The sequence below is a fragment of the Orbicella faveolata genome, unplaced genomic scaffold (assembly GCF_042242905.1).
Source record: "Orbicella faveolata isolate gen_17 unplaced genomic scaffold, um_ofav_v1 contig_14, whole genome shotgun sequence".
Lineage (NCBI taxonomy): Eukaryota > Metazoa > Cnidaria > Anthozoa > Scleractinia > Merulinidae > Orbicella > Orbicella faveolata.
Window position 1 is genome coordinate 14,826,785 of NW_028301541.1, and position 19,115 is coordinate 14,845,899.

The window sequence follows — 19,115 nt, forward strand, 5'->3', positions numbered from 1 at the left end:
AAGACGTAATCGGAAGAAGTAAGTTGAAAGGTGGGAGTAATAAACGGGTGTTTGAATTGGTTCGTTGTGTGTGTCATGTGTTGGTGGAACGTTGTTGGGGTCAAGTTCATGGACAAGGACTTCAGACGCAAGGTGAACTGAACTGAACTACGGAAACGCCTATTTTTTTTTTAAGGAATGTTCTTGTAAATAGATTAAGTGTACTGAAGTATTTAGCTTGTTTATTATATTCTTGTAAATAAATTAAGGTTAATTATTTAGCTTATTGTATTATTGTTAGTTACCCTATTTAAAGTATAATGTTATTTTAGTGTAATTGTTATAATAAATGCTTGTAGACTTAGGTAGTTGTTGCGTGTTTTCTCGGGTTCGTTTATGCTTAGTTTTTTTTGGTTAGAGAGAGCCCACCTTTGTGGCGCGGTTTCGTCACACTCGTACGGAAGTGATTATTTCTTGTCAATTTATCTTTGCTGATACTGTGTGTGATTATTGTAATAAATCTGCCTATGGAGGTTTTTAGATGACAATGGACCCTGTATTGTATTGCACTGGTTATTAATTATGTGTCATATTAAAACCGTTTGTATAGTCCCAGACATCACCAACGTTTTATATTTATATGTCGTATTGTTCTCGCGTTTTGGTTCGTTCTTACGCATGATCTATTGGAGGACAGACGTATAGATGAAGTCCTTAAATTTTTTTGTTTGTTTATTTTACAAAACAAATCGATTCCACGTTGCCATGCGTCTGTTCAATAATAGATCACAGATGACGTCAAAGTGTGGTAAGAACATCAGTGACACACTCACCTTATGGTTCGTGTGCCGCTTTTTTGTTGTAGCCTTTACCACATTTTGATGTCATCTGTGACGTATTTTACTGAACAGACGCACAGTAATTTAGAATCTATCGGTTAAATTGATTAAAATGCCGAAGAAGTGAACCACTACTGTAATTCAATGACTGGGGCACTATCCAAGGTGTGCATTCATTGTAATACTTTTTTCATGAGACCTTCGATTTAAAATGATCAGTAACTTTGAAAGTCAACCTGTGAAAACTTAAATCATCGGAAATTCAATCTATCCATCTATAAATCTATCAATCAATCATGCAATCATTCACTATAATCTATATATCACAATGATCTATATAGTTTGAATTAGAGATGAAAATGTATTTTTATTTGTACCTTTTAAATGTTTGAAATCCAAGCTGGCAGACCCAAGATGGAGGACACTTTGAAATCTGTGACGTCATTTTGAATTTCTGTAGCGTCGTGATCGACATGTATTATATTAAAGTAAACATTTTTTTAAACGTTCTACACCCCAGAAAAGTTTTATTTCTATTGAGTGAATACTCTTTTGTGGTACATAGGGCGCCACCCTCCCCGTTCCAGTTCCCCGCCCCCCCCCCCCCCCGCCCTCCCATGCAGGCTCACAAACAAAACAAAAGAAGGAAAACAAGTTTTAGAAAAAGATTCGATACCTAGAACAGAAATTTAGGTGAGTTAATAAACTGTAGAATCCGAAAATAACAATATTTTTTGCTATTTTTGTTTTGATAGACACGCCCAAGCCTAAAAACGCAAAAATGACCGTACTTGCTAAACTGAATTACCAGTCTTTGTGTTACCGCGGACATCAAAACTGACTAGGCATTATCAGTCAGGAGATGATGGGCTAACAAAGGGTGTGAGGCTTTTTCGATATTTTTATTGGTTGCTTAGAAAATCTCTTTCAAAGTTAGACAATAGAAAATTTTCTGACTGCTGTTACTCAATGGGACGTCACAGGAAAAATATTTCGATTTTCGCAAAAGCCTCACACTCTTTGGTGCGCTAATATCTGACGAACATTTTGGCCAAGTTTCGTGGAAATCTGATAAATCTACATACCCTATTAATTCATTTGAATAGAGGTAATTCACGCAAAAATAAACCTTAAGTTTTCAGCCTCGAAAGAAATTCACAGTTTTCGCACCTCACTGAAACGGTTGTTTACGTGGCCATGCCGCCAACCAATGAAACGCAGCTTTGAACTCCCAGGCGGGCTACAGTAACGCTCCCCGGAAATGAATGTACAATGTTTATATTTACAGTATATCTTTATATCTTACGTAGTCTGCCATGAAACATTCAGCATCTAAGCCGAATCAGCAGATAAATGGTAAAGAAGGAAAAGAGAAAAAAGAGGAATGCTAGCGAAATAGCCTTGAACACGCCTACTCGGCGAGCCGAATCGAGTGCGGATATTTACACATTTACGAAAAAAGGCTAAACGCGCAATTCATCGGCCTGTCTGTTTTAGTAGAATATGGAAAAACACTCTATAAAGAAGGGGAAACGAGCGTTTGGAGAAGATGCCTTGTCAGATGTCAGCTGATTAAATTCGTCGGTAATTTCGCGGCAGTCAACTTTTGCGCCAGAAGAAGCTAAAGCAGGGCATCGACGAAACATTCGCTTGCGATTTGCGCTTGCGTTTAAATGTGAGAATGCGAAGCGTCTAGTCTATCACTTAAGAGAAGAAAACAATCACCAAAAGCCAAGATTTCTCTGCAAGAAATTGCAGGAAGTAAACAAAAAAAGCGAAATTCTACTCCGCGGATGAGATCAGTTGCCGCCAAAATTGTTACTGCTCCACGCAAAGGTTGATACATTTTAATTGGCTTATCACGGTTTGCGGTTCATTGACTCGTTTTAAGAATTTACGTTTTTGTGGATAACTCGTTCGCGTTTTAAGTTTTTGAAATAACTTTTTTTGGAAAATTCAGATAAAGTAAAAGTCTTGAATTTGGTGTAAAAAAAAGTAGTTTTGGACAAAATAGGCCTTTGAAGGTCTACAGTAACCTTAAGTAATGACCTGTAATGGGTCTGGGGTTCGCGTCTGTTAGATGTAAGGGGACGCGTAAAGGTCTCAGTAACAAAAGGATTGCCGAACGAGGTCCGTAACTGGCTTATTAAGCGAACCAAACAATGACCACATCCTTAAACACAACAACAACAGTTATGTTACGTCAGTTGTCAGTACCAATCAAAGAAAAGCAGGAGACTAAAGTCCCTGGAAGCTACAACGGAGCAAATAGAAACCAAACTTTGGAATTGAGGTCAATTAGGGTTTTCAATCAGTTTGGTAGATAATTGGAAGTTGAGTGTCGTTGGCAAAGAAAAGAAAGCCGCTCACTACACTTTATTGCGTTGTTTCCATAATGTCTCTGCTTACAAATAAGCTCGAGGTCTTCATTTCAGTTAACAAGTTTCATTACAGCACGTTTGGACGTTCAAGCCCGTTAAAAAATAACAACAGAACTTAGGAAGCAATTATTAATGAGTTTTTCTCTTGTCAGAATACGCCATTGGTGCCCATGCCCTCCTCGGTTTAACTCTTCTTGGATAGACTTCTTGAATATTCAGCTTCGGTTTCATCTGAAAAGCAGTATTCCCTCATGGCTTCGCAATTTTTTTTCTTCCTTTGAACACATAAACTTCGCTGAAAAGGAGAAAATACATAATTTATGTTAAGTCTTTGCCAACTGGAGTGATATACAATAAAGTTTCAATAATCATTTATATCGTTGAGATTAGCGTTAAGTTTATGGAAATCAATAGTTTAAACCCAGGAAGAAGCTATAGCGCGGTTGTCACTTTATCATCGAAAGTAACACGCCATTTCCGAGATGTCCTTTTTCTCTGTGTCAAAACGAGTCTTGGTGCGAAATCATTCATATGAAAATGCGTTTCATCTATAAGCTCATTTTCATGCAAATCAAACTCATTTTCATAAGAAAAGTTTTGCACGAGGACTCGTTTTGAAACAGAGGCGAAAGGCAACTCAGAAATGACCTATTCGCGCTTGCTTTGGTTTTGTACTACCACGTTAAGTGGTTGACTGAAGAAAACTCGCGCCACTCTGTCATCCAATCGAAGTAAAACCAGAACCAATCGCTACTCCCCTGCACACTTATTTTCCCGTGCTTTACGTCGGCTGCAAGTATCTGCTTGAGTTTTTGATTGGTTTACTGGATTATCTGCCTCTTGTGTGATTGGCCAGAGTGATCACTTTGGTTTTTGTTTTACGACGCTCGATTGAAAAGTGCCCTATTGACAAAGACATTAATCTTATACGTGGGTTTTTCATATGGGGTTTGGGTCTCGCGTTCCGCCATATTGTATTTAATGACGTCACAAATGCCTCTTTGGCTACATCACGAAAGAACTCTTCGTCATTTTCATCAAAATAACAAGATCGTATCGGCTTACAAGAAAAACATTAACAAGCTCATAGATCATAAGAGTTAAGGTGACAACAAGAAAGTTACTTCAATTTTAACTAAACAATGTCCTCCAGTGTCCTTTAGAACCTAGTGTTTTGGGATAATATGTGGAAAAATTAATGTGTCCGCGATATTGGTGCACTTCTATGGTAGCACTGATGTGGCAGCGAAAGATAATATTTACAGACTATGCTGTAAATATTATGAATCTTCATTTCGGAAGGGGGTTGTATTAATATTTACATCTATTATCATAGGTAAAAAGAGTTTTTAAAGAGTAGAAAGATTTTTGCAGTGTTTAAGAACACATTCAGCAAGAACTTCTTAAATTTTCTCCAAATTAAACCACCGTGGTCCACATAAAAATATGCTAAGCAATTATTGACGTTGATGTCATTAATATGCTAAAAGAACAGTGTTGCAAGATCCACAGTTTCAAATTTCGAATTTTTCGACGTCAAGTGAAAATGATCTGTAACATACTGGCAATTACAAGAAGGACATCATGATCACGAAGAATGTGAAAGTAAACGTAATATATTGGCCCTTTTTACAAGAAAATTATCGATTAAAGACTTGTTTATAAGGAATCGCCTTGTCCCTGGCACTGGCGGTACCCTCCTTTTTGATCCAAACCAAATGGGAGAGTGTTTAAAGCATTTCTTTATGAATCATTATAGCGAGCTGCCCACATACACGAGTGACAAAACACAACGTTTGTTTGGGGGCAAGTTAAGCAGAAGAAGATAACTCTCGCAACAGAAATAGCTATTCCCCAAGTAATATAATGCTCCATTATGACAATGCGGCGTACTCTTGCTACGCTTTTGTACATTATGCTAACATTTTTTTCGAGCATTTTAGTGAGGCAAAAGCATTAAGCATTATTTGAGCATTTTAGTGGCATTCTTCCCGTAAATTAGTTTTTCTTTTGTTTGTTTGTTTTTTTTGTTTGTTTTGTTTGTTTGTTTGTTTTTTTTTTTCACGTACAGAAAATACAAAATAAAAATTATTTTATACGAGAAAATCGAGACAACTTGAAATTGAAAAAAACAACAAAAAAAATCAAATGCCATCCTATTACAGCCGAGTGGAGAATGAGGAGAGGTCAGTAGTAGTGAAATCAAATTAAAAGATCACTTAGAGAATTATCTTTTGGTGTATTAAAGCTCTTATGTGCGTTGAGTTATATTACGTATACGTTTTTTAAGCACCCTGAGCTGTTAAGTGTGTTAACACGTTAAAATCATGAAAATTTAAAAAACCCTATTTATGAGCATTAACCGAGCAGTTTAGTGACATTTGGGGGAAGGGGAGACCGAGCATTTTAGCCGCAAAAATGGCGCAGTAAGGTGGAGCATTTTAGTGGGGAAATATAAGTATAATGTACAAAAGCCTAATACCAACATGGCTACCGTAATGTCGTGTAAAAATACTCCATAGCGATAAGACAGTAGCCAGTGATGAAAGCTGCTGATTGTGACAGCGAGTGTTTATTGTCACTTTTACATTGCTAATAGAGGGCATGCTGAGGCTTATTATTATTATTATTATTATTATTATTATTATTATTATTATTATTATTATTCACAAAAAGCACAAGTTCAGTTTGCCATCAACTTCACTAGTTCTTTTTATTTTTTTAGTTATTTATTTCAATTTAGTGGCCAGTGATTACACAAAAACTAGATGAAATACTATACAATCCAAAAATGTCCCATAATGATGGTCAGCAAAAGAGATGTTAATCCCTATGCAAGGCAGACCACCTGATAAAATAAAAGCATGTTTAACAGCTAAATCAAATGTTTCTTGAAGTTAAGTAGTCCCTTACTGACTTTTCAAAACTAGAAATACTTGAAGCCTGACGAACTTAGACTGTTCATAGCCCTCTATTTTCTCGTATCTCTATTCGATCGCTGAACGCGCGAACAGAACAGCCAGAGAATTGGACGCCAGCGAAACACGGAGGACTTTACTGGGTATGGGCTTCGCTCACACACCCCACGCCCCAACCCCCGCGTGCTTCGCGCTCGCTTCTCTCGCTTTTTCTCTCGCGTGCGTAAAAAAGAGAGGCTGTGAACAGTCTAGACAAACTGACAGTGGCAACACATTCCACATGTGAACACAATCCTATTAAATAAGTCCTAGCATAATTCTTCTTCACTCGTACACCTCAAGGGGTATCCCACAAAACGTGAATAAAATTTGATAGAGGTTATGTCTATATTAAAATACCCGTTGATGACTGTATATATAAAAAAAATACATCAAACAAAAAACTTCTGTCCCCTAGAGATAACAAGTTTAGTTGTGGTGGTGAAGCGATTTCACACCATCACCCCTTCGCTCCTTCGGTCCTTCGCTCCGTCGCTCCGTCGCTCCGTCGCTCCGTCGCTCCGTCGCTCCGTCGCTCCGTCGCTCCTTCGCTCCTTCGCTCCGTCGCTCCTTCGCTCCGTCACTCCTTCACTCCTTCGCTCCGTCACTCCTTCACTCCTTCGCTCTGTCACTCCTTCACTCCTTCAGTCCTTCAGCCCTTCCCTCCTTCCCTCCTTCCCTCCTTCACTCCTTCACTCCTTCACTCCTTCACTCCTTCACTCCTTCACTCCTTCACTCCTTCACATAAAGAAACCCAGGGAGGTGGAACTCCCATATGAAAAGGCAAGGGATGCTCGTCGGAAAATTTGATTTTAACTTCCAAGGGACGTTGCTTGAGCTTCATTAGACCCCTAAAAGATATCACTTGAAACGAATAGGTTCTATTACTAGCCACTGTTCAAGAAGGGATCCCGCGCGCACTTGTTGACCCTACTCACGTACTCGAGACATCAGCGGAAATCAAGCCTGAAAACAGAAATTAAATGAGAGCGTTTCTTTTATTATTTCCTCGAGTGCACCCTAAAGGATACTTTGACAGCTAAAAATGATGACGTTTCGTCATCAACACCCTAAGTGAGACCAGAATCCTTGATTTGTACCCGAGACGACGAGCATCCCCGACCTTTTCATATAGGAGTCCTCCCCGGGTTTCGAACATCAGCCGTCTACGGAGGACATATTTAGGTCCGCACTTAACATTCCCATTAGGAATTGTCTGAAAAAGTAAGACACTTTGTTTTTTCGTGAGTACACAATTTATTTTCAATTTCAACTATCGTTACGCTTTAGGATTTAAAATCTTCTTAGCTTGAATTTGCGTGTTATCCTCTTCCTTTCAGGTTTGTTAAAACTGATTCCATGCACTTTACTGATATTGCCACTTATTCCTACAACGCTTGTGTTGACATGGTATAAGTTGACGATCACTTTTTATGCTCTAGGTTTCTTTGGTTTTCGGTTATGAAATGGCCAAAGCTAAAGAAGTCTACAAACCAGACTGAAAAAAAGATAGAAAGTTTAATGTTAACATTAAAGATCTCGGGGGGGGGAGTGACATTTGAGGGGGGGACCGTTCAGGGAAAGGGGAAGAAGGATTAGTAATCCTACAGTCTCAGTAGTTATGGAAAGTTTTTGAGATACTTAAGGGTTGGCCCACATTAGGGGACATATTGCGGGTACGTTAAGCTTGAACAACCCCCTTCGTGTGTACCCACCAAACCACTGCTGGTAAAATTGGTATTTTGCTTTGCAAATCATTAAGTTACATTGAAACCCTTCTTAAGTATATAACCTGACTACCCACTACAACTCGAAACTTACCTATGGTAAATTACGAGTTAAAAATGGAAAGAATTAGTTCCCCCCTCATTTTTAAGTAGATACAAGCTAGATTTCTCAGCAGACTTTGTCAAATACAACAACAACAACAACAACAACAACAACAACAACAACAGTAAGCTATATTTAAACTCAGTAATAGAATATAGCATACAAGGTGCAAGTTTGACCGAACCAATTTAGAGATAATTGCTTAGATGTAGTGTGTTTTCTGTCATTACTATTTTTTCATGATAGCAATGAGTTAATCGTTGTTGAAACGATAACAAAGAACATTTCACGATTTGCGTTCATGAAAATCTTCCTGCTCGCCCAAAGGGAAATTCGCTTTGTTTGCAAAATTTTATAATTCAGGCTCTGCGTCAATGCTAAGTTCTGTTTGTCAAGTTCTGTTTGTTTGTTTGTAATTTTTAATTTATTGTCAATAAACTCAGACCACAGGAAACCCGAACAACATAATCTTTTACATTCATGTAAAATAACATGTAAAACTAGTGTATCTAAAAGATAGTAATGCTGCGCCACATTCCGCTGATAGAGTGATTTAAGAGATTTATATATATATATATTTTTAAAAGCACCCTTCCCACCTCAAATGGTATTCTGTCGTAGCACGGGATTGGTTTTCTTAGTTCATTGACTTAATACTAAAACGAATTCGATTGTTTTTTTTCGGGGGGGGGGGGGAGGGGGCAGGGTAGAGATAATTTGTGTGTAAAATTTTGACGGGTCTTAAGGTATTTTTTTTTGAAACTTTTTCAAACTTCGTTTTTTTCATTATCATTGGTAATTATAACCTTGGTGTATGATGAGTCATTGCTATGGTAACATCTCATGTCGTTTTTGCTTTGAAAGAAGTTAGGCCAAGAAAATACTTAATTACTGATCCCCTTTATTTGAAATAACTAACACTGACAGTTTATCGCATAGCAATCCTTAGGCGTCATTTGTATCATTTGGGCATTTTTGTCATTAAATACAACTGTTGCCTCAACAGTAAGGATCACTTCAGTGATGTCATCATCATCAAGATCTGCAAACTCTTTCTGAAAGTCAGCATCCTGTTCTCTTTTGATGGTGTACAGTTGTTTAATAGTATCGTCAAATATAATTAGGGATACTGTGTCTTTGCCAGTGATCGTAAGAATACTGGCCATAATTTTATTGCGACATTTGGTCTTCAGTTGCATTAGGGCACACTCGGAACATTGGATGATTTTCTTGTCACTATGCATGACTTTTGAGTGGCAGTTGTTGCAGCTTAAATATGACTGAACATAGTTATTTCCATCTGGTGGAAATTGCACCTTCAATTGTTGTGTCTTCTCTGGTACATCATCCTGTCGTTCTATCTTTAATTAATTGATGCCTCTATTTACAGTACTGTAGTTGGTCAAAGTTTAATACATGTAGTTTGCGCCATTAAATTCTTTAATGGCAGCATGTGATATATTGTAACAGTGGCCAGATTTCATTTTTCTTGTGTCCTGCGAAGAGAACCGCTGTTATCTGTAAACAAGGCTACTTGTTTAGTTAAAGTTTTCCCGCGAACATTCACAGTTTCAACAGTGCCAACGAATAAAATAGAAGCAGACAGCACGATATACTTGAGAGTTTGTCTGTTTTTAGCGGAACTTATTGATTCTTGTTCTGGCTTGTCTTTATGGGTGACAGGTTATGTAAATAACCAACTATGCTTAGTCAGTCTAAAATAGAAGGACAAAATTATTGAGATTGAGTTGTTACTGATTAGATCAAAAGAAGTGAATACTGGGAGTAGATAGTATTGTGTCAATCTTTTCAGTGAGCTGGATTAGTATATCACAAGGTGTGGGAGGTCTTGGTGGATTCCAATCGGAAATTTTAACTGCCTGAGGATTTTATAATGATACCTTCTTATGTATGTTCAATTTCAAGACAGGTACTACATCAATTTAGGATAACGTACATTTACAGCACAGAACTTGCCAGGTATTTCATTTACAATGTATGATCACATGCTACTCAAATTCGGGTGGAAATTAAATTATTGGAATGAAATAGGAACTCTTTGATCGAAATTGTGGGTTAAGTATATTTTCAATATTGTTCAATTTTTATCTTGTTTACTAAGCAAATGGTAAAAATAGTAAACAACTTACCACTTGAATTATTCATACTGGGGTCTCCTGAAAGAGAAATTATTTTGAAAGAATTACTTGCTATTCCTTATGATTACACATACAAGCAGTTATTTAAATTTGTTATTTAAAAAGCTTCTTTGTGATTTCAAAAAGTCGATTCAATCTTTGTTCCTCCTGTTAACGTTGTCTGTATTTCAAGGTGTTTGATTTTCTAATACTTTGAAGTCTATCAAAAGTATTTTGCTCTACTTCAAGTAATGACAATTGTTAACTCTACTTAAACCTACAAATATGTGATGTCCAATGTTTGTTCAGACTTTCCAATATGTACCCATGTTTTTGGTAAAGGTAATCCTTGGCTCTTATGGATATGCAGGGTCCATGCAAGTTTAAGTAGTAGCTGTTGTCTCTCATGAACTGAATTGCCATATTGTGCAGAAACATCCACGGGAGCTGTGGCAACTAAAGAAGGAATGTTTTCAGATATTGAGGGGCCGATATAATTGTCAGACTTAACAATAACAACAACAGGCAGATCTGGAGGTTTATGAGGAGTGGTATAAATGATATCCATTATTGTTCCTGTTGAATCATTACAAAGATTAACAGATGGCCATAAGTTCATTGTAAGCATAACGAGGGCACCCGTTAAAATAAGTAGTGTTGGTTCCAATCCATACATTTCCTGAGGACTAATTTTGGCAGCTTGAGAACTTGAACGTTCTGCTTTAATTTTTGCAATTGGTTGTTTGAGTTGTAAGAGGGAACTGTAATTAAAAGCTGCCACTTACCCATTGGTATAAAATAATCGAGTGGCAGAGTAGAATTGATCAATGTTATTAGCTTGTGCTGGTTGCGTAGTCAATAACAGTTTCCATTCATCTTCAGATATATTTCTCCATTGGGCAATCGTAAAAGTAGTTTGATAATGAGCATTCTGGACCAGCCAAAATTCCCAAGGTCAATTTGCGGGACACTTTTTGACCTGTAGGAACTTTGAATAATTTTTTTATTTGTCAAAGACGAAGTTAACCTAAATAGTCACAAATTGTTTTCGTTGCCATTTTGCCTTTTTGAATATCCTGCAAATGTTTTTGTTTTTCTTCAGAAGAGTCTTGTTTGAATTTTTGTTCAGCTAAGAATCCTTTCAATGCTACTTCAGTAAGTTCACAAAGACCAGGATCATTCTTTAATTTAGCTGTCCCATGACAATGAATGCTACCTCTTGCTTGGTATCCATATCTGTACCAGTGCCATTCAGCCTAAAGTGTACCATACAACCAATGCTTTATGAAACTTTGTAAGCGTTGATTAAAAAACCAATCAGCAATGTGTGGATTGTCTTTTACATTTTGTCTCCTTTCCTCGTTGGTACAATGATTTATTTGAAAACAATGAATGCAATTCTGGCCAATGCATGTCTGCTGATGAGAAGGTAAAAAAGATGGTTGGGGCGCCTTTGCTGTTTATTATTCATTTCAATTCATTTCGTCGTTTTTGCTAGTAATCAGTACTACCTGTTATGTTGCCCACAAATCTTGATAGCTTTGTCATAAAATTTGTTGAAGCATTATTTGATCCCATGTCACACAATTGCTCTATTGTAACAGGAGCGTCATCTGGATTCTGTTTGATGAACACAGAACTTTGTTGTAAAGTGCGTTTTCCTTGAATCATATTAAGTGCCCAGTAGGGAAAGCGTGGATGTTTAGCAAAACGATAAACCCACTTGCCACTTAAGAATTCTCCAAATCTTAAAAGATGTTTAATGCTTTGAGAAAAAGGAAGATGTCTGTTTAAACTGTGATTAGTTGGATCACCTTTTCCATCAGGAAATAATGTTGGAAATACCATTGTAGCTAACTATGGCGTTGTATATTCATTGAATGGTTTATTTTGAATAAATGGCCGATTCAAAATTTTCCCTGCTATTTCCTCTTGAATTTCCTCTGTTTCCTGTTTTCCATTGTGTTGAAAAGGAAGAAAGCTACTAGTTTGAGTGTCCTTGTTATAGACTACATCTGAATCACATTCTAATTCCTGGACAAAGTTTTTGTCATCATTTTTTGTTTCAAATGTTGGAAGGTCTGATGACATACCATTTTCAGGCAGACAGTTTAAAGCATGTTGATCAATATTAACGTCGCTGTATTGAGGATTATGTAGGGTTAGCCAACGCAATGCCTCTTGAATGTTATGTCTTCGTACAGTGACTTCTTTGCAAGATTTGTCTTTTCCTGTCATTTTCACGAGAATGAAAGGAATGTCTTTAGGCTAACGAGGTAATGATTTAGCAAGCTCTTTTAACATCTTGAGGAAAACTGATACAGTGCCCAGAATAGCCTCTTTGTCGTCCAGGTTTTATAAAAACTCTCCGCCATTATTGGAAGAGCTCTGGCTATTAACATTTCTTCTATTTGTGTTACACCTTGCAATTCCTTAGGCACTGAAGAAGGTATCATACCATTCTCCCTTGAAATTTTTTTTAGGAAACTGCTTATCTCTTAAGCAGTTGGCGCACACAGAGCTAGAAAGTGTTTTCAATTTTACTATTTTTGCGAATTTTGGTTTTCTTTGGCCGGGCCTCAAAGCAGATTTTACACTGGTAAATAGTATGATCTAGGAATCTGTGAAATTTTGTCATATTTTTTAAAGCCAATTTATCAATTGCATTGGATTTCATTGGGAGCTTTTTATGTTTACCACTTGCGTTTTGACTGCCTAGCATCTTTTTAGTTTGGAAAAAAACTATTTTTTTGCTTTTGAGTTTTTGCTTTGTGTTTTTGTCTGTGAGCACTTTTGGTTATTAGCATGTAATTGTGGTTTTTTATTTATTGTATTTTGAATTACTGGTATTGTAGAATGAAGATATTTTTTGCTTTGATATGCCATATTTGCTATTTTGTCATCATTTCGTGAGTCACAAGCTACTTGATCATCTACAAATCTAAGTTTTTTTGCTATGTGTTATTGTACTATGTTGTTGTGATTCACGTTTTCTATCTTTTTTGTGCTTTGTAGTTTAGCACTTTCCTTTGTCAACATGCCCTTTGTTTGTCTTTGCTCAGTATAAATGTGCTTTCTGATTGTTTTTTTGCAATTGTTTCTTTCTTTCTATCATGGCTATGGATATCATCTGACTCGGAGTTCTGAGAAAACTGGTGCTTTAAATCACTTAAACAAACGTCTTGCACTACATCATAGTGAATTCTCTTTGATTGTTTCAAATAAACTGAACAACTGTTTTCAGGTTTTTCACCATCAATCATGGTTCTTGAAAATTTAAGAGGCCCTGCGCCTAAGAAACGACCGATGATTTCCGGCTAAAAAATAAAATCGGCCGATTTTTATCTCTCAAGTAGAGGTTACCGAATACTATTTAAAAATGAATTTCTTTTGTTTCAGTTTCGCTTTAAACCAAAAATATCGAGCCGCAAAGTTTTTCCGTCTGAAAGCAGCAAAATCAGGCCGAAAATAAGCCCCCGCAAATAACTGTTCAGAAATTACTATCGCAACGCAAAATAATGAGAAAACTACACAGTGTTGAAGAAAAAGGCCTTTTAATGCAATATCATTCGATAAACATCAAAAAACTGCCGAAGCGATTAACAAATAAAGTTTCAAATATTGCATACTAAATTAGATGGAGCGTTGGAGCTGATTTTAAAATAATTATTTCTCAAAAGTTCAACGCTTTTGAAAGCAATCACAGTGATGAATGAGACATTGGAGGGATACAAATCACGTTTCTGGAAAAACATTTTTCGGCCAAAGTATATTGACCTTGTACAAAGCATTCAAAGTTACCGTTTTTACCGTTATCCTGCTACTTCGGCGAAACACTTCTCTTTTGCCAATACGGCCGTGGATAGCGTGTTAAACGCCACTTTAAACCTTGCTAGGCATTCAAAGACCGTCCTAAGTAGAAGGAAGTAGAATTAAAAGAGAAAGGAAGATGAAAAATACACAGAAAAAGAAAATAACTCGAAATTACCATCTGCTAACGAAAGTTGAATCTGGAAAATGTCGTCGCGTGACGCGGCCATTGACGTCATTTGTATCAATAGCGGTGGAATCCAAACGAATGCACAAATAGGAAAACAATTTTTCCCGGCCAGAAAACGTTTAGTGGAACAATGTTATGTTATTTTTCGCAAATGATGGTCACTCAAAAAGAAAAACTTCCCCAACCGCCACACCGTTTTGGCCGCAGCGTGATCTGAGTTATGGGTCACGACTGGATCTCTAGCCGCTGACCGCCCAAAGGACATTGCAGACTCGTTTTCCCACGCTCTTGCGACCTTTACGTGACAAATGACGTCATTGGCCGCTGTCACGCGACGACATTTTCCAGATTCAACTTTCGTTAGCAGATGGTAATTTCGAGTTATTTTGTTTTTTCTGCGTATTTTTCATCTTCCTTTCCCTTTCAATTCTACATCCTTCTACTCAGGATAGTCTCTGAATGTCTAGCAAGGTTTAAAGTGGCGTTTACCACGCTATCCACGGCCGTATTGGCAAAAGAGAAGCGTTTCGTCGAAGTAGCAGGATAACGGTAAAAACGGTAACTTTGAACGCTTTGTACAAGGTCGATATACTTTGGCCGAAAAATGTTTTTCCAGAAACGTGATTTGTATCCCTCCAATGTCTCATTCATCACTGTGATTACTTTCAAAAGCGTTGAACTTTTGAGAAATAATTATTTTAAAATCAGCTCCAACGCTCCATCTAATTTAGTATGAAATATTTGAAACTTTATTTGTTAATCGCTTCGGCAGTTTTTTGATGTTTATCGAATGATATTGCATTAAAAGGCATTTTTCTTCAACACTGTGTAGTTTTCTCATTATTTTGCGTTGCGATAGTAATTTCTAAACAGTTTTTTGCGGGGGCTTATTTTCGGCCTGATTTTGCTGCTTTCAGACGGAAAAACTTTGCGGCTCGATATTTTTGGTTTAAAGCGAAACTGAAACAAAAGAAATTCATTTTTAAATAGTATTCGGTAACCTCTACTTGGGAGATAAAAATCGGCCGATTTTATTTTTTAGCCGGAAATCATCGGTCGTTTCTTAGGCGCAGGGCCTCTTAAGCCATTTGTATGTATCCCCAAAATTGTGTGTATACAAAAATGTCCGTGGATATGTATGAGTGAAGCAGCGCTCAAACTTTCAATATCTGTTCCTCAAACTCTATTTTTGGCCATTTGAGAGCTGGCTAAATGATACTGTTGTGTACTGCAGGAGAGAGTTACCCATTTTCTTTTAAGCTATGTTCACATACCTTCAATGCTTGCCTACTTTACAGTCGCTGAAAGAAATTTTCAAAACATTGGCAATTTACTATATGTCTCCGTAAAAGGTACGATTTTAAAAAGCAGTATCAAGTTTAAACACACAGTGGGAATAAGGCGTGCGAACACACCATTGAAATGAGGCATGCAAAAACACACCAACAAAAATGAGATGCGTGTTTAAACACATCAATGACTAGTGTATGCAATCTGCAGGAAACAATCTCCTGCAAGAAAAGGGAGCAGCTGCTATTAAAAAAGGTGTGCAATGTCATGCAATCTATGCAACAACGACAAAAAATTGAAACCGCTTCCTGGAACTTATTCAAAGATTTATTTCTTGGTTGTCTTCAACCTGATGTAAAATATTTGAAGACTTTTCGTCATCTTGATTTGATATTAGAATTTGGTAACGACACAGTGTTGTGTGAAATAGTTAGCCTGGGTAGCTTGGCGGTTTAAGTAAATTGAACGTGCTAACAAAGCGGCAAAGCCGCGAAAACGAGCGGCGAAGCCGCTAGGAGCCTGAGGGAGAGATAACTGAGAAACCGCCTGCACGAATGACCAGCATCTTTTGTTAGTCCAATACGCTTGGTACTGGCCATTCCCATTGGATCAGAAAGCTAACACGTCAATCAAAATTTTCGGTAATCTCCCAAGGGACAGCTCCAAGGAACAACACTGATTACAATGCAGAGTTTTGGCGCGTAACAAGAAAATGGTCGAGAAAGCTCTGTCGAAAGCGTTATCGCGCCTAAATATTCTTCGTGAAGATCGCGAAATGGTTCTCAAACCTGAGCAAGAAACAGCTGTAAGCGAGTTACTTCATGGGAGAGATGTGCTGGCCGTTTTGCCAACAGGCTTTTTACCACAATTGCTACTAATCTCGCAATCTGGTTGGCCAATTTGCCGTTGTCGATAAGAGTCCAGACAACGCCACTCGCGTCAATGTGTCACGCAATGCCTTTTTCAGCTCGCGCTCTGAAAAAAGCATCTTCTTTGACGTTCGAGACCCTGTATCATTAATTGTTATTTCGCCGTTGAAAAGCATCATCGACGACCACATTTCAGAGATGTTGTCGCTGAACTTCACAGCAATGGAATTGCTGTCTGACAAAGTCAATTTGGTGCGAAATAATCGGCCGCAATTTCTTTACTGCTCTGCAGAGGCAGCGTTGGAGAAGCCGTTTCTTGCAGCGTTGCGAGAAGACAGCGAAGTCCATCGAGCTGTGTCGGCGATCTTAGTTGACGAATCTCACGCGGTGGAAGCTTGGACGGGGAAGTGGCAAGATTCGATATTTGCTTTTTGCAGCGATTTTACCCGGGGTGGGGGGGGGGGGGAGGGGTGGTGGTGTACTCCCTCATCTGGGCTATATTGGTATGTGCGGCCCCAAAAGATATGGTTTTTCAGCTATTTTGGTCATAAATAGGGTATCGATTTTAGCTGATTTTGGCCATTTTGGTCATAAATAGGGTATGGTGTTTGCACTCTAGCCTTGATATGGGCATGGTTTCATGAAAAAGCGATTTTTTGATCATTATCAACAAAAGCCCTTCACAAATTATGTTTACGGTAATTTAACATTAGTCTGAACTAGGGAACTAATTATAATGCAGGTCTGAAACAGGGTTTTGATTTGAGGGTCTGGTAGTAAATAGGATTTCGAATTTTTGGTCAGGTCAAAAATAGGGTAGGGAATATAGCTGATTTTGGTCATAAATAGGATAAGGGTTTTGGGAAGCGGGCCGCACACCCCCAACCCAAATTTTCTGAGAGTACCCCCCGGGCGATTTTAGTATTCGGCTCCATACGTTTTGATAATGGACGCTCATTGTTTTCAATTGATTATTTGTTTTCGTCAGGAACAAGCATAGCCAAGCCTCTAAGCCTGTTCAGGTGTTCCGTGGTGCCTAGGGAAAACTGTCCATTCTTCGAGCGATGAGCAAAGACGGTAAGGAAAGAATATCTCTTTTCACATTTAAGGTTACTTAGTATCGTTTCATATAGTAAAGATTGTATGAGCATATTTTTATCATGCATTACCATGAATTTAAATGATCGTAGGTACTTTATTTGCGTATATTTAAAATTGGTTCTTGATAAACAAGATTGTATCACTGTACTGATCAGTTCGGAAATAAAGCAGTTGTGCAAGTTAGTTTTGGGAAAAAAAAATTAATTACTCAACGTATAACATAACTTACTTTAATAGGTCTCTAAAAAATATTGTGAGGTTGGTGGACTGTTGGTGCAACTTTGTTATCAAATGAACGTAAGGGAAGACGAATGGGAGTGCTTTCCCTGCGTCGTTTAACCTCTGTAAACTGTAGTCAGTGCACTAGTATCTGATGAATTTTGTTACTTGTAGGGACTCCAGTTTTTGGCACTGACTGCAGTGGAGCTTCAGATAAGGAGACAGAAAGAACTGCCATGGATGAACTCACTATGAAAGACCCCATCTAGTTGTTTGTCAGCCCAAATAGATGCAATCTGCAGTTTTCAATAAACAAAGTGACACGAACTGACATGTACTAGCAATTGGATTGGCTGGTAGAATTGATAGAGGAGTACAGCAAGGACACACCCAAAACAAGTGTATTTTCTGACACCGTGTATTCTATCGCACGTGTGTTCAACTACCTCATGGGGAAACTTAGAGAAAAAGCCTAGAGAGAAAAACGCAAGCACATCAAGGAAACGGATCCATTGCCTCATTGCCATATTCCATTCCCTTTCACATAAAGAGTACGAAGAGAGGCTACTACTTTCATTTTAAAAGAATGGAGCCGGTGAAGCGTGTTGCCATTGCTTCTATAGTACTGAGTATGGGGGTTAATTTCCCAGATGTTCGGTACATCGTGCTATTTGGCCCTGCCAGAAGCTTACTTGATTTTCATCAGGAAGCTGTGAGAGCTGGTCAAGATGGCCTGCTTGTCGATCAGTTATTTTGTATGTTTATGGGCAACAGTTGGCACACTGTGAGGAGGACGTGCGCGAAATTTTTTAGAAACAAGTGGACGCTATTGGGTGGCAAGCTACAAGAGCTTTGATCCAAACATCGTCAGCTTGACAGGCTTCTGGTAGGTCGCGGAAGAAAACAGTCAAATTGCGCAGGATTTTCAGGGACAAATTCGCGGAAAAAAACGGCCGATTTCGCGAGAATTTTCGAGGCCATTTTCGCCGAAAAACGATCGGTAAAACACGGCTGATTTCGCGAAGGTTTTCTGGGCAAATTTCGCTGGAAAGCGATTGGTTTTGCGCTGATTTGAGGAACGTGTTTAAATGAAACCAGATGCTCTTAGAGCATTTACTCAGGCTTCGTGCCGCAATATGAAATCGTACTTTACAAGGAAGCTTATTGAACACAATAAAAACAAATAAGAGAATCAGGATATTAAAAACACAAGAGTTACGCTTAGATATTTACTATTCAAGAAGCTTCGTTGAATATCTTCTTTATCCAACTGCATGTTGTTTGCCTCATCTTCGAAGTTATGTTCTGTTTAGGTTGCGGTTTGCTTTATGTTTTGACCACGGGGTTATTTTTAATAGTGAACAGCATTTGCTCTGTTAACAACGATGCGTTCTAGAAATGCGGCAATGACAAAGCTTTTAACATCGTGGTTGCTGCCCAGTTTTTCGCAACATTAATCTAAGAACGCCTGGTAGGTTTGGGATGTTGTTTACTCGTTGCAGTGACGAAATT

General features: G+C 38.1%; 2 long non-coding RNA genes and 1 pseudogene across 2 annotated transcripts in view; all 3 read right to left on the reverse strand.

Moving 5' to 3' along the window:
• Nucleotides 1–19,115, reverse strand: part of LOC149114133 (uncharacterized) — a 477,513-nt gene that overhangs the window by 435,757 nt on the left and 22,641 nt on the right. The gene's annotated exons all lie outside the window — the stretch shown is intronic.
• LOC149114151 (uncharacterized) lies at nt 8,801–11,972 on the reverse strand (annotated as a pseudogene).
• Nucleotides 13,662–14,511, reverse strand: LOC149114152 (uncharacterized). The gene is made up of 2 exons (XR_016206604.1): nt 14,113–14,511; nt 13,662–14,036 (listed from the first exon to the last, which is right to left on the reverse strand). It is a non-coding gene; the product is annotated as an uncharacterized LOC149114152 (long non-coding RNA).